This window comes from Dipodomys spectabilis, unplaced genomic scaffold (assembly GCF_019054845.1).
Source record: "Dipodomys spectabilis isolate Male_0828 unplaced genomic scaffold, ASM1905484v1 ptg000178l, whole genome shotgun sequence".
In the NCBI taxonomy this organism is placed as follows: Eukaryota; Metazoa; Chordata; class Mammalia; order Rodentia; family Heteromyidae; genus Dipodomys; species Dipodomys spectabilis.
The window spans coordinates 1,931,812-1,956,453 of record NW_024870855.1 but is presented as its reverse complement, the minus strand read 5'-3'; the positions used below and the strand labels follow the sequence as shown (position 1 = coordinate 1,956,453).

At 45.2% G+C, this 24,642-nt stretch overlaps 1 pseudogene; it reads left to right on the top strand.

Moving 5' to 3' along the window:
- Positions 1–13,878: 13,878 nt before the first annotated feature.
- LOC122120795 lies at positions 13,879–23,665 on the top strand (annotated as a pseudogene).
- The last annotated feature ends 977 nt before the right edge of the window (positions 23,666–24,642 follow it).

Genomic DNA, 24,642 nt, shown 5'->3' with positions numbered 1-24,642 from the left:
AGCATAGCTGTGGACCCCTGGTGTAGACATTAAATTGTGGTGGGGTGGGGAGAGGGTTTCAGGTGGAGTTCGGAAGTAGAGGAGACAGAGTCACCACACTCTCTCTTCAGGATAGATCCACAATGGCCTGGGGATCTCCCATAAGGCTCCTTCTCTTCAAGTTCCCACCACCTTCCCATACATCTTTGGGGGACATTCAGCACCCAAAGTGTAACAGTTCTTTTTGTTATTTCAGTGAAGTAGTCTATAAGTGAAGCAATAATAATAGTTCTGTGGTTCCTTTTTTTCTTCGTTGGTTGTGGGAATTGAACTTGGGGCCTGGGCACTGTCCTTGAGCTCTTTTGCTCAAGGCTAGTGCTCCACCACTTTGAGCCACAGATTTACTTCTGGCTTTTTAGTGGTAAAGTGGAGATAAGAGTCTCCAAAACTTTCCTGCCTGGAATGGCTCTGAAGTGCAATCCCTAGATCTCAGCTTCCGAGTAGCTGGGATTACAGGTGTGAGCCACCAGCACCCAGCAGTTCTGTGGTTCTTGATACAAGCTCCCAAAGGAGTGTGTTGAGTGGTGGTTCTACAGCCACTGTTGAATCCTTGTTATGCTTTGTTAGCTGCCCACCTTTCTCCTAAAGATTGTATGGAAAGTTAAGGACATAAAACAACCGGAGGGCATCCATGGAGAGGTTTCAAATACTGCTTCAAACACAGATAACTCGAGGCCAGGAAGGATGGTGGGCTGATGCAGGCACCTGTGTGCATTTAGCAACAGACACACAGGTATCTGTGGTGAGCTTGAGGGGGAGATGGTGCCCTGTGCCTGGCATCTGAGACAGAACAGAGGCCCATTTCATCTCTCCACGGAAAGGTCCATGTTGGACTTTACCTGTTCAGACACAAAGTCAAACATGGTTCAGGAGTGAACATTCATTCTGGAATCAGAAAGTAAAGCTCATGAGTCAAGAGTCAGAGAGGAGAAATGATTCTTCTGGGAAGAATTCTTATAGTGTTGGATCAACATCTGTGGAAGTAGGAAAATGGGCATCAGATCAAGTTGCTCAATTTTTTACCTCATCTCTGTATCGCTTTGAGTAAATACTCATTGTCTGGGGTGGTGGTGGGGAGGCTCAGTTTCTCATTCTATAACATGGGGATCAAATCCATCTCAAACAATTGTTGGAAGGAGTAAATGAAATAATGTGGTAATGCCATTCTGCAGAGTTGGTACCCACCGAATAGAAGATGCAAGAACAGGGCTGGGAATTTGGCTTAGTGGGAGAGTGCTTGCCTAGCATACAGGAAGCCCTGAGTTTGACTCCTCAGTACCATATACACAGAAAAAGCTGCAAGTGGCAATGTGGCTCAAGTGGTAGAGTATTAGCCTTGAGCAAAAGAAGCTCAGGGATAGTACCCAAGCCCTAAGTTCCATCCCTAGGACTGGAAAATAAATTAATGGAAAGAAGAAAGAAGATGGGGTATGGAGGAAAGGAAAAGGGTCTGAGGAAAGTGTGATACTGCTTAGAAGAAAAGCTTGCCAGGTATTGTGGCCTATTCAGCTTGCAGATGGCAGGATGAGCTGATAAACCAAACCTAGCCAGGCAAAGAAATGGGGGGACAGAGACTACCAAAAAAGAAGGAAGTAAGGACAAAAGAATGAGGAAATAAGGGCTAGGCAGTAAATCTTTGCCTTCAGGGCCTTACAGGAAACAGAAAGGAGACCTGTCAATCAGAAAGTTACCTTCAAGGACGCCAATTTTTGCTATTCAACTCAAGGCCAAGTTCTGTAATGAAGAAGATTGGCACAAATGGCATTTTCCCCATGGCACATCTGTAACACATGCTCTCTGTCTTTGCACCATTCTTTTTCTAATTGACTTCCTTTCCTTTCACCTCTACATATGTTCATGTCTTTCCTGGATTCTCTTACCCGACACAAGGCCCAAAGTTGTTTCTCTGTCCTAAACTTTCTGGTAACTGTTAGGTTTTTAAAAAGAGGTAGCCGAGTAAGAACAGCACCAGCACGCACGTGGTATTCAGGTAAGGGGGTAGGTTTATTCAGTAGACCTGCTGGGACCAGGCAAGGTTGGCACTCCACGTGGCTGGGAAAGGAAAGAGAGAGAAAAGAGCTAGAAAAGGGAGAGAGAGCAAGAAAAGAACAGAGAGAGAGAGAGCTAGAAACGAACAGAGAGAGCAGAGAGCTAGAAATGAACAGAGAAAGAGGTAAGAACAGAGAGAGAGAGCTAGAATAGAACAGACAGAGAGAGCATCTGGGCCTGGGCTAGCCCTTATCTAGGGTATGGGTGGAGAAAGATGTGGCCACATCAAATTTAGATGTGACCTCAGGGGATGCAGATGTGACCTCTTCCAGGTGTCCCAGTTGCCTAGGTAACGCAGGTACTGGGTAGAGACTTTGCTGAGAGGAGGGTGGAGTCTGCTAGCCATCCAGGAGCAGACCTTACAGTAACATATGTGGTGTATTGGCCTGGAAGTCAGGGATTAAGTGTGTCTTTTTCTGATGTGGACTTATGCAGTGGTTACACTTCCTGCACATTCCTGCATCACCTGCTGTGCAGCATGGATTCCATTTTTCCCTGGGCATTTCTATTAAGGACGGTTTTTATTAAGAATAGTTGTTTACAATTCCATTTAGTGCACTGAGTCCTTCCTGGTGGGACTCAACTTGTGTCAAAGAGTGTGTCACTGATTTCCAGGCTGGAGCTCCCCCTCTCTCTCTCCCTCCATGGGATGTTTAATAGGACTCTATGGTTTATTTAGGTACTCTTCATGGAAATTCTTGTTTAGGGTTCAGAAAGAAAACTCATCTGAACCCCACACAAAAATGGGTTCTCCTGAAGGTTGTAACATATCACCCACCAGGCCAGAGGAACAGCTGAGGAGACAATGGACTATGGATGACATTAATTTCTTTTGACTTTTGTTGATGTTGTTGTTGGTCCTGGGGCTTGAACTCAGGGCCTGGGTGCTGTCCCTGAGCTTTTTTGGCTCAAGGATAGCATTCTATCACTGTGAGCCACAACTCTACTTCAGGTGTGCTGGTGGTTAATAGGAGATAAGAGTCTCATGGACTTTCCTTCTGAAGCTGGTTTTGAACCATGATTCTCAGATCTTAGCCTCCTGAGTACTCAACTTATTCTTTTGTTACAGTAAACAGTCATTAAGACTCATTAATCCAAACAGAGGGTTTTGCAGATGTTGAAAACATAGGTTCAGTTGTAGAGGAGTTGTCTTTTACTAATCTTTTATCTTCTCATTTCTCTCTCCTCCTACTCCCTTCACTTTGTTGAGCTGCAAAAGTAGCGTGTTTGGAGACAAAACCAGGAATTAAGTCATTCTTGCTATGCTATGTTATGGTTGTTCCGTGTGTGTGTGTGTGTGTGTGTGTGTGTGTGTGTGTGTGTGTGTTCACTTGCAATTACTAAGGCTTGAACTCAGGGCCTCACACTTTTGCTTGGCTTCTTTGCTCAAGGCAGTCATTTGACCATTTGACTTAAGAGCACCAATTCAGGCTTTTGTTGATTAATTGGAGATAAGAGCCTCGTGGCCTGGCTTGGAATGGAGACCCTCACATCTCAGCCTCCTGAGGAGCTAGGATGACAGGCATGAGCCACCATTGCTCAACTTCTTCCTTCTTTTATGCAGATAAAGGCTCCTTATTGTTCACTGGTTTTTGGGAGCAGTATTCTCCCTCTGCAGAGGATGAGATAAACATTCGGTCCCATTCCCTAGTATTTATTATGTTTTTGCATTACTAATCCAGGGGACATATCACAATGAACTTGCTGAAGAATATACAAAGAGGGATTGCAGGATGTTTGCAGTGACATATAATTGCTTGGCCACAGCAGGCAAAGGTGTTTATGGAAATGTGACAGACTTTCAGAGCATTTAGCAGAGTACTCACACTTCCCATTCTACAGGAAAGGTGAGGGAAGAAGAGCTATTTGGGCCTTGGATCATATTTAATGCATGGGGGCATGGAAGAGAAAGACTACCTGCATCTTGAATTATTTGAATAAAGCGAGGGACCAGAGATTTCCTGGGCTGATACTGCTGCAGTGTGCTAGCATTGAAGGATTGAAATTGGGGCTATGTCCATTTTACAATATGCTAACTGCTAATTCTGCGTCTGTAAACCTGCTTGCGCTAACACTGACTCTTCCCCTCCCAGAAATAAGTTAAAAAGTTTCAGAGTCCAGATGCAGGCCCTGGGACAAGGTCTGCAGACATAGATAAAGAACAAAAGAGTATGTTCTTCTAAATTCCTGTTTAGAAACTCTCAGCAAGGGACTCAAGATAAAGACCAGGGCGAGCCCAGCAAACTAGGTCAATTGTCAACCAATCACGAGCCTGTAACTATGTGGACTCCCCTCCAGGGAAGCCTCCCCCTAGAGAGCCAACCAGTTTACGACGAGTGTTACAAGACTTCCCACACAACCAAATGATTGCTGGAGTATATGATGATTTTTAAATTGAGCCAATCCCGGGGCGCCCGGTGTCTTATGCTAATCCTGTGGTTTTTGCCTTTAAAAGTGCCTGTAACCAACGAAGAGACAAACGGTACATGGTCTCCCTGATAAGTGGATGCTAAATCCAAAATGTTAGGTGATATGACAAAACTAACAGGACTTAAGAAACAAAGAACTCCCACTCATCTGGTTGAACCACTACTAAATATCCCCATGCTGCTGATCATATATATGGTATATAACATGTGAACACCGTTATATGTTACAGACTGTGATAGACAATTTGCTCCAGGAAAGTTAGAATGAACTTGTGACTTTAAATGAGCATCATTATTCCACAATACTGTGAAATTCCGGAAATTATGTAATCACTTAATCACAATAAAAAAAAAAAAAGAACCTCGGGGAAGGGAGGGAGGGAGGGGATGGTAGGGGGAAAACAATGGAGGGGGTAACAATGTTCAAGAGGAAGTGTACTCATTACCTCACTCATGTAACTGTAACCCTCTGTATAGTATCTTTACAATAAAAAAAAAAGTGCCTTTAACCGCTGCTCGGGGCTCCCTGTCTGCCCGGGAGGGAGAGTCCGTTTGCGCAAACGCCAAATAAACTCCTCTTGCTTGTTGCATCTGCTGGTTTGGAGTCTTGGTTCCTGGGGTGCCCTCTCGTTGAAGAAAGTATCCCAGTGAGTCTGGGGTCTTTCAGCGTTGTTACAGAATCTAGATGCCCACTGCCAGTCAGGGGAGGAAGCAAAAAGAGCTAATACTAATAATTGCCCTTGAGTAACACCTTCCACAGAAATCTTTATGTCACCATGAGTCTCCCACACTATTGGAAACAAGAAGTCAAAACCCAATCCTTGCCTGGTGCCAGTGGCTCACACCTGTAATCCTAGCTACTCAGCAGGCTGAGAGCTGAGGATTGCAGTTTAAGCCAGCCCGGGCAGAAGACACTTTTTTTTTTTGGATCCAGTCGTAGGGCCTGAATTCTGGGCCTGGGCGCTGTCCCTCAGCTCTTCAGCTCAAGGCTAGCGCTCTACCACTTGAGCCACAGCGCCACTTCTGGCTTTTTTTTTTTTTTTTTTTGCTTATGTGGTGCTGAGGAATCGAACCCAGGGCCTCAGGCATGCAAGGCAAGCGCTCTACTACTGAGCCACCTTCCCAGCCCCTCTGTGAGACTCTTATCTCCAATTAACTCCCAGAAAACCAGAAATGGTGCTGTGGCTCAAAGTGCTAGGGAAGTAACCCTGAACAAGACTCACGGACATTGCCCAGGTCTAGAGTTCAAGCCCACAACCAGAAAAATTAAAAATAAACCCAATCCTCAGCCTGAAATGACATAGCTCAGGGTTTGCCTTCATTCAAGGCAGAAAGCCCATCATTAAAATGTTACTTTCTCTTAGCTATGTCTCCCTTTTATGCTAAAATAATAAGCCAGCAGGATTCTTTTAGGCCACAAAGCAATCTATTCAAAGTAATTATAGCACATCATATAGCACATCAAGACTAAGTGGAAAGTTGTGTTCTAGGAAATCAAGGTAAAGAGCAAATCCAAGGAGGAAAAGCCATTTCCTATCAGCTAATGAGCAAATCCAAGGAGGAAAAGCCATTTCCTATCAGCTAATGGGAATGGCAGCATTGCTCAGCAGGAGGAAGAACCGCCCACACACACTCCCCCACATCCTTTACTACAATGTTTCAATAGCTTTCCCACTGAGGCTGAACCGGCTCCTTAGTGTCCATTTGTGGGAGCATCATTAAAACCTGGTCCTAGAGCGCACTTTGCAAAATGATCTGGGTAACCAATGCACACTCAAATGAAAACCACACAAAACTATTTAATATCACCAGATAAATCCAGTTCCGCTGAGTAATTGTTTTTATGTGATCATTTAAATTACCCATTAAATCACTTATTTTCTGTCCTTTCATGTAGCTGTCTTGGCTATGAAGGAGTAGTCATACCTGCCTGTACTTCAAGATGCTCTCTCAGGGCTGAGGGATGAAGATCATTCTTCTACACAGCAGGACCCTCTCCTCTAACCAAACTAGAAAACAAAGGGCAGAATCTATGGCTCAAGTTGAAGAGTACTTGCTTAGCATGGGCCCTAGGTTCAAGTACCAGTGTCACAGAAAGAAAAGAAGTGGTTGTCTTGGAAAAGATCTTCACTCTGTGTGTGTGTTGTGTGTGTGTGTGTGTGTGTGTGTGTGCGTGCATGCATGCATACATGCTGGTTCTGGGGCTTGAACTCAGGGGCTGGACTCTGTCCTTGAGCTTTTGTGCTCAAGACTAGCACTCTCTACCACTTCCAACTTTCTGATGCTTGGGCTGGGAAGTTGGCTCAGTGGCAGAGCACTTGCCTTGCATGCCTAAGGCCCTGGGTTCGATTCCTCAGCACCACATACGCAAAAAGAAAAAAGCCAGAAGTGGTGCTGTGGCTCAAGTGGTAGAGCGCTAGCTTTGAGCTGAAGAGCTGAGGGACAGCGCTCAGGCCCAGAGTTCAGGCCCACGACCGGATCCAAAAAAAAAAAAAACAAAAAAAAACAAAAAACCAAAAAACCAACTTTCTGATGCTTAATTGGAATTAAGAGTCTCCTAGCTGTTCCTGATTGGGCTGGCTTTGAACCACAATCCTCAGATCTCAGATTCCTGAGTAGCTAGGATTACAGATGTGAGCCACTAGCTCCCTCCTAAGATCTTTACTTTTATGGGCTAAAAACAGTAACTAGAAAGTATGACCACAGAACCATTCTTCTCCTGGGAGAAATGCCACTTTGGCTCTTTCCTGCCCTCTGCTGGGTATTATGTATATAACTTCTGAGTCCCCTCTGCCCCCCCACCCCCACCCCCAAAAAAAAGCGTTTTTCTGCTGGTAGTGTTCAGGTCAGTTGGAAATGACAAATACTCTTACTCCAGTGGCCCTTGTAAGTAAGCATGGGGAGAAAGAACTAGATATTCCACCATATCCAGTGAAACTGGGGAGGAGATGTATGGTGAGAGAGATGGGAGCGAGTTATGAAAGGGGTGACATCGATCAAAATGCATTGTACTCACAGGCTCACTTGTGGAATGGTAACCCTCTGTGTACAACTACTTAAAGACGATAAAACGATCATTTAGAGAAATAAAATAAAACTGGAAAAAATACACATAAGAGAATAAAAGTGATGAGTAGATTCGTTATGGGGGTGTGAGAGGACCCTGTGTTAGATGTGCATTTGGGTTCCAAGGACACTGCAGCCTTCCTGAAAGGGGTCACTACCTAGGAAGCCTGGCCTCTCCACTGACAGCACACCTAGTTGTTGGTTTTTGTTGTTATTTTTGTCTCTGTGTAAAGCGATCCCCAACAGCTGGGAGCTGGTGCTTCCCCATCCTGGGAACCCCTCGTAGGGTTCCAGTGCTGTGACCCACATACCTGCACGGGAGCACTCTGAGGGAGAACATTCTGTTCTCGTACCATTTGTTCTAGAAGTTCCCTTAGGCAGATCTACTTTTATTAACCAATGCTTTTGAGCCTTCTACGTGTTGAAAATGGAACAAGGAAAAAGGATGAGATTGGTTTGGCAGAATGAAGAAGGGGGAGATTGATGGGCTGGGAGAGGGATGTTTTATCATCAAGATGCGCTGTACACATCAATGAACACCTGAGGATGATCCGCTTTGTAAACCAATAGATGCTAGTGGAAGTACAGTAAAAGAAATAAGGAAGAATGTAAGACTTCTGTGTGTGACAGAACATGTTCCCAGGGATAAAGAACAGGAAATATGTCATGAAGAGCAAGAATTATATGGGTGGAGCAGAGGGAGGACCTGGATGATCTGAATCAATTAATACCCACAATGACCATAAACGGCCTCTTGCGCTGAGGTGAGAGACTGTAATGAGGGGAGCACTCTCACCTGGCCCCAAACAGCAGTAGGTGAAGGGGGCAGCCCAGGACACAGGAGGACCTTGAATTTGAGACCCTATCTCAAAAGCAAGCACTGAAAACAGAACCTCCTATAGTCCCTGCTCCTCCCTCTCCCCAAAAGCAAAACAAAGCAAAAAGAGACAAAATGCCAAATTCACCCTCCAGGGGCACAGGGTACAGAACATTTGTGTTTTGCATTTTCTGCTCTGCCTCCAGCTCAAGAGCACTCAGTGAATGTGAGCTGAGAGGTGATAGCAGGTGGCTGTCCCTCCAAAGGAAGCTTGAGAGCCAGCCTGGCTGGACTGGACCAGGCATCTTTCTCTGCCCTCTTGCTGCTAGGGCTTCTCTCCCATCCACCTTGCAATGCAGTGATTTTGACACTATTATTATTATTATTATTATTATTGTGATGGGACTTGAACTCTAGGCCTGAGTGCTGTCCCTCAGCAATTCAGCTCAGAGCAAGCATTCTACCACTTGAGCCACAGCGCCACTTCTGGTTTTCTGGTGGTTAATTGGAGATAAGAGTCTCCTGGTCTTTCCTGCCCGGGCTGGCTTTGAACCTCGATCCTCAGATCTCAGGCTTCTGAGTAACGAGGATTACAGGCATGAGTCACCAGTGCCTGGCTCACTTTCAGCTTTTTGTTGATTAATTTTGTCTGCTTGGGCCAGCTCCTCATTTTTGGTTCTTTTTTTTTTGGTCAGTCGTGGTACCTGAACTCAGGGCCTGGGCACTGTCCCTCAACTCTTCAGCTCAAGGCTAGCGCTCTACCACTTGAGCCACAGCGCCACTTCTGGCTTTTTCTGCTTATGTGGTGCTGAGGAATCGAACCCAGGGCCTCATGCATGCAAGGCAAGCACTCTACCACTGAGCCAACTTCCCAGCCCTCATTTTTGGTTCTTGACCTCAGCCTTCCTTCGTCCTTAGTCCAGCCTTCTTCCTTTTCTTAAGGATCCCATTTCTAGTTTGGAATGGTTTGGACTCTATCTTCATGTCCTGATTTAGTCTAAATCACTTTTATATAAGCTTCGTCTTCAAGTATAGTCACACTGGGGTATGGCTTCAGCACATAAGTTGGAATGGCAGTACACAGTTACTGATTTACTCCATAACTCAGCCTGACTGAGTGTGACCAGAAAAATGAATACAGGCAGGAGCCTTTAAAGGCCAGAAACATGGAATCTGAGCTGGCCTAATTGGGTCCCTGGGAAAATCTCCTGCCTCAAATGCAAGGGCAGATTTGTCACCACTTCTTCTGAAGATTTTGCCTAGAGGAGGGAGAATGCTCTGTAAGCCCTTTGTAGGGCTGAAAGGAAATGCTGATTAGGTTGGATACAGACCCTTGTGTAAAACTTTCACTACAGAAATGGAGGCTCCTTTGGAACCTCCTTTGGAAAAATCTCTGTTACTCCTGGGGCTCAAAGCAACTCTCTTTACTCACCTTTTTTCTTTCTTAGGCATCTCACTTCCCCCCTCCCTCCCCCAACCTGAATAGCCTTCTGAGATATTTAGGCTTTTCCATTTCTCTCTTCCCTAGCCATATACAGATTTGCTTTTCTTTTCTGACAATATTGGGATTTGAACACTGTTACTTGGCTGTTTTGCTCAAGGCTGGTGCTCTACCACTTGAGGCAGATCTCCACTTCTGGATTTTTGGGTGGCTGATTAGAGAGAAGCATCTCATGAAATTTTCTGCTCAGGATACTTTGAACCATGATCCTCAGATCTCAGCCTCCTGTGTAACTAGCTTTACAGCCATGAGCCACTGGTACTTGGTAAGACTTTTTTTTTGCATTTTGCTGCATGGTGAAATTGTGAAGAAAAATCTTGGAACAGTCCCAAATATCTGCTAGAGCTATTCAAAATCCTGTTTTGTTTTTCTTTTTGGAAATAAAGTACATTTCATTTCTGTAGAAATGAATGGAGGGTATTTTGTGTAACATTGTGTCTTGAAATTTTGTAGATGAAGAAACACAACCCTGGCAAAGGGACTTTTGTAGAAGTATAATATGAGAAAATAAAGAATTTCCTCAGAGATATTCATATTACTCAAAAGCAAAAACTTGAGACTATACCCTTACTCAAATACAAAAAAGTAAACGGTTGTTTCACTCAAATTTCTTAAACTTAGGTACCCAGATAAGCCAGTCCAATTTTGAGAGCAGAGATTTATTAGAAAAATATTAATGTATACACCATTCTGGCCATACATGATGCATAAAATTAAAATATCAATAAACATATTAATACATACACACATACATACATACACACATAAGTAAACAATTAAATCTATGAAAACGCCTGAGAAAAGCACAAGATTCTGCAGCTTCATGTGGGTTCAGTCCCTGAAGAAAAGCCCGTAATCTATCCCAGAAGAATGGGGAAAGCTCTTCTTATTTTAAATGGTCTCTTCTGTTTAAAAGAACTTGTTTCTAACTCTCTCATGTTTTCATCTTAGCCTTAGCCTCAGTCTTTGATCCTATGCTTCAAGAATACAGTAGTTCTTTTTGTTTTCATTTTTATTTTTTCCTTTTTTTTGTTCTGATCCTGGGGCTTGAACTCCAGGGCCCTGGGTCTGTCCTTGAGATTTTTTGCTCAAGGTTAGTGGTCTACCACTTGAGCTGTAGCTCCCCTTCCATCTTTATTTATTTACGTTGGGTAATTACTTGGAGATAAGAGTCTCACAGACTTTCTCTCCTGAGCTGGCTTTGAACCAGCTTCCCAAGTGGCTAGGATTGCTGCCCAGCCTGGGATACAGTGTTTAGAAGCATTTCTTTTGTTTTGTCTACATTTTGAAAAGGAACAATTTGTACTGATTACTAAAGGACTTTAGTGAAATTCAAGTGAAAGTCATGGCCTGAATGTCTTTCCTGATCACTCTTCCTATGCTAAAGAAGGCCAGAGTGCGGCCTTTCTTTGGGGCCATGCTTGATTGCCATAAGGTCTGTGTTGTGTTTCTCCCTCTGCAGATCTGGACAGTTAGAAATACCAGCCTTGGGGCTGGGAAGGTGGCTCAGTGGTAGAGTGCTTGCCTTACATGCCTGAGGCCCTGGGTTCGATTCCTCAGCACCACATAAGCAAAAAGAAAAAAAGCCGGAAGTGGCGCTGTGGCTCAAGTGGTAGATCACTAGCCTTGAGCTGAAGAGCTGAGAGACAGTGCCCAGGCCCAGAGTTCAGGCCCCACGACTGGACACCCCCCCCCCAAAAAAAAAAAAAAAGAAATACCATCCTTGCCTGTCTCCAAGGTTATCGATAAAGATCATTATGGGAAGGCACAAGGAGGGCACTGTTAATTTGGAAAAGAACTATAAAAATAGAAGGTGCTGTTATCACCTTTAGAAATTTACAGAGCCTTCTTAAACTCAGAGAGCTTGAAAGTCAAATACAATATCAAATTCTCAAACTCAGGGAGGACAGTGTGTGCTGGAAGTGAGAAGGTGCTGGGAAGAGGAGGGGTAAGAACCCTTATGAGGGTCTCTAAGTTGGAGACCCGGTTGGGTCTCCAAGTGCAGACTGAAGGACCTGGCTTTGGTACATCTTCAATGTACAACTATGTACAACAATCTACAACTTCTTAGAGGTTTAGGGAACTATAATAGACACAGGGACATTGTGTTGCATTATACTTGTCTTATAAGATGGAATCATTGACAGCATCTGAGCCACCCAGAGCTCAGCACACTCAGAGCTGAGCACACTCTCCACAATGTGTGTTGGTTGTCAATATCATCTTAACATCAAGACATACCAGAGAAATGAGCATCTTGGCAGAGGGTGGGGGCAGGGTATAAGTGAGAACAGAGAAAGAACCTGGTTGGCCACTCAGGGACCAGGCCCATCCCATAAAGGTTCTCCATCCCACACTGTGGCCTTGAGCAGCCTTGTGTGCAGGCTCCAAGACATAGTATCACCATGGTCCTGAGCAGACCCTTATGTTGAAAGATTGAAATTGGGGCTATATCCATTTTACAATATGCTAACTGCTAATTCTGCTTCTGTAAACCTGCTTGTGCTAACACGGACTCTTCCACTCCCAGAAATAAGTTAAAAAGTTACAAAGTCCAGATGCAGGCCGGCCCAGGGACAAGGTCTGCAAACATAGATAAAGAACAAAAGAGTATGTTCTCCTAAATTCCTGTTTAGAAACTCTCAGCAAGGGGCTCAAAATAAAGACCATCTGGCGAGCCCAGCAAACTAGGGAGCCTGTAACTATGTGGACTCCCCTCCAGAGAAGCCTCCCCCCTTAGGGAACCAACCAGTTTTCAACAAGTGTTACAAAACTTCCCGCACAGAGCTGAGCCAATCCTGGGGAGCCTGGGGTCTTATGCTAATCCTGTGGTTTTTGTCTTTAAAAGTGCCTGTAACCTCTGCTTGGGGCTTCCAGTCTGCCTTGGACAGGGGGCCCCTTTGCGCAAACACCTAATAAAATCCTCTTGCTTGTTGCATCTGCTGGTTTGGAGTCTTGGTTCTTGGGGTGCCCTCCCGTTGAAGAAAGCATCCCAGTGAGTCTGGGGGTCTTTCAGTTGGGGGCTCGTCCGGGATAAGGCACCCCCAGACCCAAAATTAAAAGACCAGTTGGAGGTAAGACAGAGCTCTAATTTTCTGTGTTCTCTGTGCTTGTGTTCGTTTTGTGTTTGGGGTATCCAAAAGTGCCTGTACAGGATGTGTGTGGTGGACCAGAGGGAAAAGCAGACGTGCCCACTACCCTAGTCCCGCCCTGGAGTCCTACTCCAGGGTTGCGTGGAGGGGGGACGAGATCCGAGTGTCTCTGTGTTCGGGGGAGTTAAGGCACGGCCGGCCTCTCCCTTCTGAAGTTTCCCTCCTCATTTGTGCTCACTCAGGGACCGCACGCGTTTGTCTAGACTTGTCTGCGTCTGTCTAACGTTGATTGTCTTTGGTGTCTGTTTTGTGACTCTGAAAGAAATGGGACAACACCTAACCACCCCCTTAAGCCTGACTCTAGATCACTGGAAAGAAGTCTTGGCCCGGGCCCACAACTTGTCGTTGGAGGTCCGGAAAAAGAAGTGGATAACTTTCTGTTCCTCCGAGTGGCCCACCTTCAATGTGGGGTGGCCTAAGGAGGGCTCCTTTAATTTTGGTATTATTTTACAGGTGAAGGCTCGAGTCTTCCAGCTCGGCCTTCACGGACATCCTGACCAGGTCCCCTACATAATTACTTGGGAAAACCTTGCTCAGGATCCCCCGAAGTGGATTAAGCCTTTCCTTTCCCATTCCATCCCTCTCTCAGCCCCTCTACCGTCTCCCATTCCCCTCACCCTCTTCCTCTTGCCCCCCCATCCAGCCCACCTTTCCTCCCCTGCCTGTCCCTCCCCTCACTCCTCCTCCCCACCCTTATCCCAGTCTTCCCTTTACCCCCTAAAGGAATTCTCCAAACTTAAAACAAAGGACTTCCCCCCCTCCTCTCCAAATCCCCCCGTTCTGCCTGACAGTCAGACAGACTTGCTATTGTTAGAGCCTCCCCAAATGCCAGACCCTCCGCTGCCCTATCTTCAGCCCGCTCCAGTGGAGGAACGCAGGAGGCCACAAGAGAGCTCCCTTGTTCCACCTATGCCTTCTCCCGATTCCACTGAGGCAGAGGCGGAGCCACAGGTGCCATCGGCGCCCAGAGCACCCTCGCCCCCGCTTAGCAGCCGCCTGCGTCTCCGCCGCGATCGAGGCGGGGAGAGCGAAGGAGTCTGGACGGCTCATGCCTTCCCCCTCCGGACTGTGGGTGGCCAAGTGCAATACTGGCCTTTTTCTGCCTCAGATTTATATAATTGGAAAACCCATAACCCGCCCTTTTCCCAGGAACCCCAGGCCCTGACGGGTTTAATTGAGTACATCTTGCTAACCCACCAACCCACCTGGGACGACTGTCAGCAGCTCTTACAGACCCTCCTCACTACAGAGGAACGTCAGTGAGTGTTCCTAGAGGCTCGCAAAAATGTTCCAGGACAAGATGGCAGACTGATGCAGTTGCCGAAAGAGATCGATGAAGTATTCCCGCTGACCCGCCCTAACTGGGACTTCAACACCGTTGCTGGTAGGGAGTGGCTCCGTCTTTATCTCCGGGTTCTGTTGGCGGGTCTTAAAGGGGCCGGGAGACGCCCCACTAATTTGGCCAAGGTACGTGCAATAGTGCAGGGTTCTGAAGAAACGCCTGCGGGGTTTTTTAGAAAGATTAATGGAAGGATATCGTATGCATACGCCCTTCGACCCCTCCGCCGTAGACAGACAATCCGATGTTATTATGTCCTTTACCGGGCAGTCAGCCCCGGACATTCGGACTAAGCTGCAACGGCTGGAGGGACTTCAGGGGTATACTTTGCAAGATTTAGTCAAGGAGGCGGAGAAAGTTTTCAATAAGAGAGAAACTCAGGAAGAAAAGGAAGAAAGATTGCGTAAGTTGCAGGAGGATAGGGAGGACAAGCGAGACAAGAAACATACCAGAGAGTTAAGTAAGATCCTGGCCACCGTAGTCAGACAGCCAGAAGGGAGAGAGAGTAGGCCAGTGAGGAACCCTGGAGACAAAAAGAGACCACCATTGAGCCGGGACCAGTGCACATACTGCAAAGAATTCGGGCATTGGGCCAAGGACTGCCCCAATGACAGAAAACAGGCCAGGGGAGCCGGGAGACCGGCACCGGTGTTGTCATTAGGAAGTGACGACTAGGCCAGTCAGGGCCAGGAGCCCCCCCCCCCCAGCCCCGGATAACTTTACAAGTGGGGGGCAGACCAGTTACCTTCTTGGTTGACACTGGTGCCCAGCATTCGGTACTGACTCAACCAAAACGTCCCCTAAGTAATAAAAAGCCTTGGGTTAGGGAGCCACTGGAGGAAAATTATACCAGTGGACAACTGAGAGAAAAGTGCATCTTGGAACGGGGTTGGTCACACACTCGTTTCTCCTGGTTCCTGACTGCCCCTACCCGCTGTTGGGGAGGGACCTCCTCTCAAAAGTAGGGGCCAAAATTCACTTCCAAGAAGGGGGGGGCCTCCGTTAGGGGACCCCAAGGACAACCTCTCCAAGTCCTGACTTTACGCTTAGAAGACGAGCATCGTTTGCATGAAAGCCCTCAGCCAGTCTCAATTGACCCCACGTGGTTGTTAGGTTTCCCTCAGGCTTGGGCGGAGACGGCGGGAATGGGATTGGCCATTGGACTTAAGCCGTTGGCTGCCCCGGTGATGATATGTCAGTATCCACTAAGCAGGGAAGCTAAAAATGGAATCAGGCCACATATACAAAGGCTGCTACAATTGGGCATCCTAAAAACATGCCAATCCCCATGGAACACCCCGAGACCTTGTCCTAGTTGGTTTGCTTTTGTAACTTACTTGTTTGTCAATTATGAAACTGCCACTGACCACCTGCGAGTGGCCCCAGTTAGATCTCAGCCTTGGGCCTTGGCTCGGGGGTCGGGTGGAGGGGGGGTCTGAGCGTGGGGGAAAACCTGTCAGTCTGAGGGGACGGCCGCTAGGGACTTTTTCCCTTGCCCCAAGATGACTGGGAATTCTCCTCCACCTTGGAAGGCCCCTGGGTCAACGTCTGCAGGAATCTAAAAGAAAAATCCTTCGGAGGCGAGTCGGGGGGGGGGGGGGGCGGGTTGAGTCCCCTGGTAAGTGAATGGTGGTGAGATGTGGCCCCATTCACTGAGACCTGATTTTGTCTTTGTGGCCACTTGTTTGTCTTGTTAACTTTAGTGTGTGTTTGTTTTATGTTTTCTGGGGTAGGAAAGTTCTGGGTGAGTGTGGCAGGCTCACTCAGCAGACTCTGGATTCAGCTTGCTGAATGAGAACAGCACAGAGTTCCGGTAGGGATAAATTGGGTCCCATTAGTCCCCAACTCAGCCTTCAGTTCTTGTCTAGTTCTGTTTTAGAATTGGTACCAGTTTTAAATGTGGATCCTTGGTTTTTGTGTTTATCTGTGTTTTTGTTATTTAATTGAACATCTCTGGGGAATAAAAGTTCCAGCTGGGCTTGGTCACAGACCTGCTATGCCCACCCTCCCTGTGAGGCATGGAAGGTTACTGGGCTAGTTTGGTTCCCTTCTAGCTTCAGGTTTTCTCCTTGTGGAGGCTGCCAGCAGGGAGGGTGTAGAAGGCTGTGTGCCTGGTTTGGACTTTTTCAGCTAGTCCTGACAATGTAACAATTTGTAAAGTGCTCTTGTCTGAAATTGGATAAAAAAATCTGGCCAGTTTAAAGTGGCCCCCTCCCCCAGCCCTCCTCCAACAGAAGGGATTCAAAAGACTAATTAGTGAATTGCCTTGCTAGACAAACAAGCTCTGGGAAAAAAAAAGCCCAACAAAGGTACCTAGTTTAAAAGAAATACTGTCTTAAATGTTTGTTTAAAAACTTTAGAAGGTGTACGTACGATGATTTTGATTTTTGCGTGCTTTAAGATCTGTGTGAGTGTTTTGTGTGTGTCTGTGAACGTGTTCAAAGAACACTGTCAAAGATGTTACCTGTTCTGTCTGTCTAAAACTGTGTATTTCATTCGAGAACCAAGAGATAAAAAAAAGGGAAAACTTAGAAGCCAACAGAAGACCTATCTTTAGGGATAAGGGTTAAATAAGCAGAAGTGCAGCTGAGCTGGTCATGCATGGTGGGACAGGCCCTGGGAGGAGTCCACGCATGGTGAAAGAGGGTAAGCTGGCACAAACGCAGTTCATCTAACCCTAAAGAGTCAGATTGGATGTGTGCCCATTCCATAGAAGGGGCTGAGTGGCCCATCTTTGTTCTCTCTCTTTTCCCTGCAGATACAGACTGAAAACATGATGGTTAAAATGAGTGATGTGATGATCTGATTAGTATTGCTAAAACTTCCCCTTGGATGTGTTAACATTAAAATTAGGAAGGCCTTAAAAACAATTAGAAATGGATTTCTGGATATAAAGTTTAAAAATAAAATTGTTCTTCACATTGGCCTCAATGTGCACAGAGGAAAAATTAGGATTATCAAAATGATTGCTATTCTAGTTTGCTCTTATAGGTTTTTTTTTAAGTCTCCAGCAAAGTCCAGAGCAAAGCACAGAGGATTCTTATAAGTTTGTCAGATGTAACTTTGACTCTTAATAAGTTTTAGGTAAGAGCATGCTTAAAAACTACTTCTATGTTGACCTCCTTGTTGCTTTTAATTGGAGTAAAGTGGCCTTTTATGAGACTCATTGATCTGAAACTGATTCAAAGCCAGCCCGGGCAGAAAAAGGTTCCTGTGAGACTGTCACCTCTACTCAGCCAGCAGAGTCCTGAAAGAGCAAGCAGAGTTGCTTTGGGACTCAAAGTGGCAGAGTGCTAGCCTTGAGCTGGAGAGCTTAGGGACAGTGCTCAGGCCCGAGTTCAAGTCCAGCGACCAGCTAAAGGGAAATGCCAATGAGGCATTTATCCCAATGTGGAGAAGACACTCCTGGGACAAGAGCAATGGAGGAGCATCCAGAGGCCGTAAGCCACTGCTTGGATGGCAGAAATGTCAGATCCTAGAGTCACTTGTGCATGGCCCTTCAAAACTGGTCAGAGCCGGGAGGTCATGGGAAGAGTTTGTAAGCATGCCTAATGTCCATGACTATCTACCTTGTAAGGGACAGACACTTGCCAGTCCTCTGTGATAGTAAAAAGCTAATGTTATAAAATATGGGAAATAGCTTAAATCTCAACCCCTTTATGTGCCAAAAGCTCTAATTGGCAGCTCTAATTGAGCTGACACTAGTTACATGAAGTTCATCTGCTCAGGAAAAATACAGAGAGTGTGTTTCTATTGATATCTGTCTTAGGCATTGTTTGGGATCATTAGAGATCACATTCCTAAGCCATCTAGGAAGATGCTTTTGCAAACCAGAGTGCTAAACAAGCTACACTGCTGTAGCCGGAGAAAAGGTCTGTGCAGTTGTCAAAATATTGTTCTTAATGACATCTAATCCTGATGGCCTCTTTGTAAAATAGGCTAAGGTTATAGGTTCCTGGCTAGGTAAGATCAATGCCCCTGAAGTCAGCTTGAAAAAGTCACAGAAGAGAGACCTTCACTCTTCTACCCCCATTTTAAGATCAAGGGTCCAGAGTCAGTTTTGGAGAAATGAGGCAAAATAGATAAAATTTTAAAAAAAGACATAAAAATAGTGTTAACTGTTGTAGGTGTGCAAGGTGTGGAGACTGCATCTGTCAGAGATGGTTACAAGACTGAGCCTTCTGTGTCTATTTACAAAAATATCTGGTTAGTAAAAAGGTTGTGATTTTGGTAAATTGTCCTGGGCTATTGTTTAAAGATCTTAAAGACCAGCAGGATCAAAGCCTGCCAAGCCTATGCAATGTATCTTTAACCAGTCTGTGTAGGAATTTACAGCCCAGCATGAGGTGTGACAGTCCCTTGGAGACACTGAGAGACCCGGCTGCTGCAGCGGCTGCTGCTGCTGCTGTTGCGGAACCACGGCCTGACAGCCACCTGGAGGAACTCCTGCCTGATTCCATCACCTGAGTCTGCTTCCTGGTTGACTGCTGCTAAATCTAAGAACTTGTGGGACATTCTTTTAGGTGATATCCAGAAACCCTCTCTTCCCACAGTGGATATTGGAGACAAGGATATCACTGGTTTGCTTGCCTTAGGCACTTCAGTGCATAGTGACTGGAAATCCACTCTATGGTCACAGCCTAGTTTGGCTCTGGTATGGTAATAACCTGAGTGTGTTATCAATGGAAGTAATAAACTGAAAGGGAGGGGGGGGGATAGTAAAGAAAGCCTTGGGAAAGGAATTGGGGAAAAATTGGTATCCCCTTTGGATAAGAAAGGATTTGAAAAGTAAGGATTGTCTTTAAGACAAACCTCAGAAAGTTTAAGTATGTCGCAGATGGTATGAGTATGTCTTAAAATTGGAGCTTACAAGTACAGCTGGTATAAAATTAAGTTAACTGTGATACACGGAGTCAGGACTGGTGGAAAAAAAATGTAAGGGGCCCTGGTACTGTTACTTTTGTTACAATCGGACCTTGTATACTCAACAGACTTGTAAAAAAAAAGATCAGCTCAGTCCGTCTATTAGTTCTGAGATCCAAATACCAAGCATTGAGAACAACTGACACCCCACAAGATAATATAGAGACACCCTAAATTTTAAGATTAAAATGAGTCCAAAGACAAGAGGAGGGCATGAAAGATTGAAATTGGGGCTATGTCCATTTTACAATATGCTAACTGCTAATTCTGCTTCTGTAAACCTGCTTGCGCTAACACTGACTCTTCCCCTCCCAGAAATAAGTTAAAAAGTTACAAAGTCCAGATGCAGGCCCAGGGACAAGGTCTGCAAACATAGATAAAGAACAAAAGAATATGTTCTCCTGAATTCCTGTGTAAAAACTCACGGCAGGGGGCTCAAGACAAGGACCATCTGGCGAGCCCAGCAAACTAGGTCAAATGTCAACCAATCGCGAGCCTGTAACTATGTGGACTCCCCCCCAGAGAAGCCTCCCCTAGGGAACCAACCAGTTTTCAACAAACAAGTGTTACAAAAATGATTGCTGGAGTATATGATAATTTTTAAGCTGAGCCAATCCTGGGGAGCCTGGGGTCTTATGCTAATCCTGTGGTTTTTGTCTTTAAAAGTGCCTGTAACCGCTGCTCGGGGCTTCCAGTCTGCCTTGGACAGGGAGCCTGTTTGCGCAAACGCCTAATAAACTCCTCTTGCTTGTTGCATCTGCTGGTTTGGAGTCTTGGTTCTTGGGGTGCCCTCTCGTTGAAGAAAGCATCCCAGTGAGTCTGGGGTCTTTCAGTGAGTCATGTAGCTTTCTACTAGAACACCTTAACACCAATACAATGCACCTCAAGCCCTGCCTTCCCTTGAGGACCCTGCCTGTCCAGCAAGAGCTCTGCTTATCTTTTTCTTTAATAAATCTTTGCTGCTTTGCCTCTCCCTCTGTGTCTGTGGACTTTTCTTCAAGACCATTAGGCAGCCTTTCAGTATCATAAGGCTTCTGATAGCAAGTTGGTAAAACAACTAACAGGAAAAATTATTACTATATACCTGACTTTGCTTTAACCCAGTCTTACTCTGCGCAGGACCACAGGATTTTATGCATGGAATAGTTACAAGGCATTTTCTCTCCAAAGCTTTTAGGATGACTTCTTTGCATTCTGGAAACACTGGTGAGAAACTTAGCTCCCAAGGTAGGTCATACAAATTTTAAAGCTTCTTAGTAATTCCAAAAGGATATCTTTAAAAATTAAAAACCCAAACAGACTTTTCTTTTCTTCCATTGACAATTGTTAGGTTGGACAGACTGCAATTGAATTGCAAGGTCAACCAACCAACATTTATATTGACTATTGGAAAACTTAGGAAAGGAAGAGGAAGTTCTTATTTGTCGAGAAGGTTCACCTTGCAGACAAAAGCGTGTCAGAAAAGACCACAGGAGCCACACACTGCCAGATGTATTCAGTGTAGACCTTTCACTCACGTGTGCCCCAGCCTTTGGCCCCTGCAGGACAGAAAAGCCACTCCTCAGAGCATTAGAACCTCTACCACCCAACTGGACTTTGGAGAGCAGGTCATGCTGTACTTTGACTGACAGGGCTGCAGAAAGGCTTCCTTTTTATGCATCAACAGAGGAAGGAGCTCTTTCCTGCATGTATTGTGCTGAGGACTTTATTTCCTGTGCTTTATTTCCTGTATGAGACTTTATTTCCTGTGCTTCTGATGGCCCATTACTTCTGGGACTTCTGTGCACCAGAATTTAAAGGGAGGTGAAAGGCCATGACCAGAGTGTATAGCTGGCTGGAAAGCTGGGCTGTACCTTGGACTCAGCTGGAGAGATGAAAAATATTGATGCCCTTTTTTGTTTGTTCATAGTTTTTCAATACTGAGGATAAACTCAGGGATTTGTGCTCGCAGGGCAGCTGCTCTACCACTTGAGACATGCCTCCAGCGCTTTTTATTTATTTATTTATTTAGTGTTGGTAATGGGGCTTGAACTCTGGGCCTGAGAGCTGTCCCTCAACAATCCAGCTCAAGGCCAGCACTTCATGACTTGAGCTACAGCGCCACGTTTAGTTTTCTGGTGGTTTATTGGAGATAAGAGTTTCGTGGACTTTCCTGCCCGGGCTGGCTTTGAACTGTGATCCTCAAATCTCAGCCTCCTGAATAGCTAGGATTACAGGTGTGAGCCACCGGCGCCCAGCCCCCTTTTATTTTTGAGGTAGGATTTGCTTTGTGTCTGGGACAACCTGGTCTGCAATCTTCCTTCTTATGCTTCCCTGCATTTCTGGAGGTGACAGGCAGGCTCCTCTGCACCCAGCCATTGTGCTTTCCCCACAGCTGGGAATAATAGGTGTAAATCATCAAGCCCAGCCATTGGTTGAGATGGAGACTTGTCAATTTCTTTTTGCTTAAGCTGACTTTGAACCATGATATCCCTGATTTCTATCTCTCAAATAGCTGGGATTAGAGGGCTGAACTGCTGTGTTCAGCTTGATGCCTGGGCTTTAATTTGTTTGGGTAGAGCTGTCATGATTTCAGAAAACATATGAAGTGCTTACAATACACAGAAGACTGTACAATACATTGTTAGGATTAGAGCACAGAGACTCTGGGGTCTTACGTGTTTAATTCTGCCTGGTTGGTAGGTAATAGACTTACAAAGCCATTGCACCTTGTAGCCACAGTTCATGTGTGGTTTTGGTCATTGCTCTCTCTCTCCTCTCCCGATGATGAATGTGAACTGGCATCTCATAATCTATGAATGGCATTGAACACATCTTCACAAGTTTACTGGTTTTTCTCATTTCCTCATGTGAAATACCTGTTCAGGACTTTTGCTAATTTTTAACGTTAAGATGTCTGCTTTTGCTTTTTAGGCCTATTTTTTATTTATAAGTTTTTTTATCGTGAAAATACAGGGGGGTTACAGTTACATGAGCAAGGTAATAAGTACATTTCTTATCAAACATTGATGCCTCCTCCTTTGTTTTTCCCTACCATCCCTTCCCTCCCGCTTCCACAACTACACTACTGCCCCCCACAGTTTAGCACTGCATATGAGCTGAACACTTTGAATCATCTGTAGATTGCTGAGATTACCTAGCACAGTGCAGATGTCATGTGAATAGTTGCCCTTTCACATCATTTAGGAAATAATGACAAGAAGAATATACATGTTCAGCTCAGATGCACTTTACTTTGTCTTCCAAATATTTGAATTTGTGGCTGTGGAACCCAGGCATACAGTATCCAGGCTAGAGAAGTGAAACTGCTAAGTGATTCTGAAATCATGCCCTTCAAAAATACTCTATTTTTAAATGTCAAAAAAATCCACAGAAAAGCCTTCCATTCTCTAGAGTCACATAATAACTGCAAACAGCTTGTCACTTATGTTGGAATTCACCAAATCTATGACTCTCCTGCCACAGTCCAAGTTCACCTTGCCAGGTAGTGAGAAAACCCTAGGAGATTTATAAAAACCACCACTTAACCTGTTTTACACAAAGAAAACTCAGATGAATCTTGGTTCCTCTTTCACTATGGACGGGGTATGAGAGGCTAGGGTTGGGGGGACCAGATCCTCCCGAGTTCCTAGGTGCCCATTGGGACTTCAGACCTCTAATGCCAGAGGGTCTGTTGGTGGCAAGTTAATGTCGGAGCATGAAGAACATCTGCTTCATTCTCTTTTCTGCAAGCAAGCAGATGAGCAAACCTGTCCAAGACAAGAGGACTTCATTGTGACAAGCAATTTTTCCTGCAAACAACTTGGCATGTGTGTCAGCTGTTTGCAATTCCAATGACCTTTTGATGGAGAACTGAAAACACTGCCAAATGGCTCCATTATGACTAGTCATTCTGATCTGTTGGTTGACTCTTCTTTGGAGCAGTGTTTCTACATGAAGATGGGTGGAGCAGTTCTCATGTCTACAAGATTTGGGGACTGCTCAGGAAGGTATTTGTTCCCACTGAATCAGGCAAAGGTGATACCTTAGTTTTCTGGCTTCTACTTTCTATCTGCAAGACTTAAGCCAGCTCTCCAGAGGCCTGGCTCACAGATGTTGCCATCCCAGCGTTCTGTCCTCTGCTGTCTACTGACTATTCCCTCCAATGCTGGGCTGGCAGAATTCTCTGGTTTCTCAGCAGCGCTCTGGTCCTCTCAAGAAGAGAAACAATCAAACATAAACCCATCCAGATGTGACTGTGCAACTCAAAAGGTAGATTTCCAGGCCTGTTGTGACTCACCATTCCTCCAGATTTGATTGAAACAAGCCTTTGCTCAATGATGTGTTCCTTTTATTTTTCCATCAGACTGAAAGGAATGCCTTTGTTTATGTAGGGGGGTAAGGAGACTTTGCACTGTACATAAAAGGATGGCACCGCCAAGGCGAGGGAGTTACAGATCCTGGATCTGTGCTTGCCAATCATGGGGAAGTATGCGGCTCTATGTCATGTATGGGATTTTCTTAGGTAGACAAATCTATTGCAATGTTATTCTTTTTTTTTCCTTCCAAGGAAGGCATTTTTAAAATTTTTTTATTGTAAAGATACTATACAGAGGGTTACAGTTACATGAGTAAAGTAATGAGTACACTTCCTATTGAGCATTGTTACCCCCTCCATTGTTTTCCCCCTACCATCCCTTCCCTCCCTACATTCCCAAGGTTCTTTTTTTTTAAATTGTGATTAAGTGATTACATAATTTCCCAAATTTCACAGTATTGTGGAATAATGATGCTCATTTAAAGTCACAAGTTCATTCTAACTTTCCTGGAGCAAATTGTCTATCACAGTCTATAACATATAACGGTGTACACATATACCCCATACATGTGATCAGCAGCATGGGGATATTTAGTAGTGGTTCGACCAGATGAGTGGGAGTTCTTTGTTTCTTAAGTCCTGTTAGTTCTGTCGTATCACCTAACATTTTGGATTTAGCATCCACTTATCAGGGAGACTATGTACCGTTTGTCTCTTTGCTCTTGGCTTACCTCGCTCAACATGATTCCTTCTAGCTCCATCCACTTCCCTGCAAATGCCATTATTTTGTCATTTCTAATGGCTGCATAATATTCCATTGTGTATAGATACCACAATTTTCGGGTTCATTCATCTGTGGTGGGGCATCTGGGTTGTTTCCATATCCTAGCTATTGTGAACAGTGCTGCAATAAACATGGAGGTGCACGTGTCCTTGTATATTGGTTCCTGTTGTTCAGGGTAGATGCCTAGAAGTGGTATGACTGGGTCATAAGGGAGGTCAATCTTTATCTTTCTAAGGACCCTCCAGA